Source organism: Apis dorsata, unplaced genomic scaffold (assembly GCF_000469605.1).
Source record: "Apis dorsata unplaced genomic scaffold, Apis dorsata 1.3 scaffold_58, whole genome shotgun sequence".
Lineage (NCBI taxonomy): Eukaryota > Metazoa > Arthropoda > Insecta > Hymenoptera > Apidae > Apis > Apis dorsata.
Window position 1 is genome coordinate 1,515,570 of NW_006263358.1, and position 2,806 is coordinate 1,518,375.

Here is a 2,806-nt window from a genome sequence, read left to right on the forward strand (position 1 = left end):
AAAACGAAACCGCTGCACGGGCCTCTCAAGGATAACGACTATGAGGCCTAGCTGAGGCGGCAGCCATATTGCGGACAATTGAAACCGTTGCACTGGCCTCTCTTTTCGTTTATATACCTGCAGCTGCAACCATTCGGTCCGCTCATACTCGTATGTATCACGCACGCCATAACGCGCATCTGCGCGTCGCCTGGCCCAATTAATGCGGCCTCACGCGCGCTCCCCGCCCTGGAAAAGGGAATTAAACGGGTAATTAAACGGAATGCCGAGAAAATAGACCGCGCGAATATCCAGGAGCAATGAAATTCCTCTTCTTTTCCTCGTCGAGAGAAACTTAGAATTTGCGTCCATGTTGCGTTGATAACGAGCGTTGGCCAACGTTCAATTTTATATCATATATATTAAGTATTTCTTTTCATATATTTGCCAAATAGATTTTCGAGAAGAGAAATATATATATATATATATGTATAAATTCTTGAATATAATACTTTTTACTCGATGAGATGATTATCATCATGGAACCCAAGTCGCGTTAAAAATGGATTCTATTTATCCTCGGTCCAAAAATACACGGTTAACAGGCAACACGTTCACACTCGTACCCGGACAAAGAATGCATTTGGCGCATTACAGCCGGATTTTTTTGAGTAGGAACGAGTCGAGGGAGGGGTGGGTAACCCGACGCCGATGGTGGCGGTGCAAGTTCAACGTTGTAAACCATATGGTAAAGTGGGGAACGTTTTGTGTGTATGTGTGTGTGTGCGTTTCGTGAATGTGGCCACACGTACACACGTACGAGACCTCTACACAGGAATCGCTAGAAAGTCGAAAAGTCGACGTCGAATACGGGAGAAGGAGTGGAACGATCGAGGCAACGCGAGATCGGGAGTAGGGGAGGGGGTGAGAGGAGGGCCTAGAAAATCCTCGCGGTCGAATTCTATAGGTGTACGTGTTCCGTACGTGTTCCGTACGTGTGTATAGAGGATCGATGGCTGGTCAGAACGCAATTAAACGAATCGAAGGCTGATTACGCGGCTGGTTTAGAGCCGCATAAATCCTCTATTTGAATCGTCAAAATTTTTATCGCCGCCTGTCACAACGGTAGCCCTCCACACGTGTTCCAGAACGCGGGAGGGCTCCAATAAAATGGGTCCACGGCGAATAAACGTAAAACGGTCGGTTGGGCAGAGAATTTTTCAGCCACAATACGAGAACCACGAAACCGTGAAACGAAATGGAATGGCGTCGATGGTAATGCAACTTCGACACCCGACGAATGGCGGCACATTCGGGCGGAGGAGGGGAGCGGAGGGGTTCGCCGAATCTAAAAGACTCTTGGCAGGCTAGCAGGGCCCCGAAAGTCGTCCTACACGGTCAGCATCCAATCTCATTTGGTACTAGCATGCCTTCGCTCACTCACCTCCTCGGCCTCCAGATTACTTCCCTCTCCGCTCCCTAATCTCTCCGTCTTCCTTCGCTCCTCTTCATCGCCGATTCCCTCGAGAACGCTATCCCACCCCACCTACCTCGTCGTAGATCATTATCGGGACCAGACATTCCGAGCTGTATCCGCGGTGCAAATGCAACGCGAGTAACAGGGAGAATCGTAAATTCGGCTCTCGATGGTCCTCGATCCACCATTGTCGTTTCTTGACAAGTTTCTTAATGGATGACATATTTCCGAGAGATTACGTTATTTTCTCTTTCCGTTCTATCGAGATTTTAATCGACGAAAGTTCGAATATTCGAAACGAAGAAATTGAAATGAAAAGTCGAGGAAGAATTTCCGTTTTTCCGATCGGAAGAGAAGATCGAACGTGTGGAGAAGACGAGGAACAAGAGCTCGAGGGGTAAGAGAGATTCGTTCATTTATAGTTTATGGTCGAGAGCGCGGTGAATTCGTGAGGTTCGAAGGATGCACGGGATGCGCGTCATACATAATTCCGTCGGATATCACACGATGGAATAAAAAAAATGGTCTATTTATCATGACACCCGCGATCGTAAAGAAAGGTCTTTCGAGGATACTCCACGAAGGATGTCTGATTCATCAGCTTCATTCATCAACGTCGGCCGCTTCTGTTTCTTTCATTTCTTTGAAACCTAACACGGTTCTAGTGTACGTGCATGATGCAAAAGTGTGAGCATGACCAGCTCAACCCAGAACACCGCCGGAACACCATTGGCCCCTGCCTCGCCTTTATGATTAAACAGATCATTAGAGGGACGACTCCTAATTCTTTCTTCCTTTTATCGATATGGATCATTCTGATATCCGATCATTAGCCGACCACCGAGTCCCATCCTCCATCAGATTCAAATTGCTCCATTCTTCAAAATCCATCATTCGAAAAGATCAAATTCGTTCGTGTCTGCTCCTCGTGCCCGTAAATCCTTCCCTTCCCTCCCCACCCTCCTCCCCCCGTCCAACGGGATAATCATNATCATCGTGCCGAATTATCGCCACCGATAACTCGTCAATCAATGCTGCGCGAGACGCGTCGCGATTCAATACGGTGGCTGACCGGTATCGACCGAGTATCTCTACTAATTGCGATTTCGCGGGTTTCTCTCGGGTGACGAGGGGCTGGAGGGAAGAGGAAAAAGAAGGCAAAAAGCAAAACTCTGGAGGAGGGCGTGGGTCCCAACATGGTATGACGCGATAATGCGGTACGGGGCCACGTTCGGCGGAACCAAGTGAGAAGAGAGAGAGAGAGGGAGGGAGAGAGGAGGAAGGAGAGACGAGCGAACGCAAGAGGAGGAAGAAGAAAGAAAGAGAAGAAGGAAGAAGGAGGGGGACAAG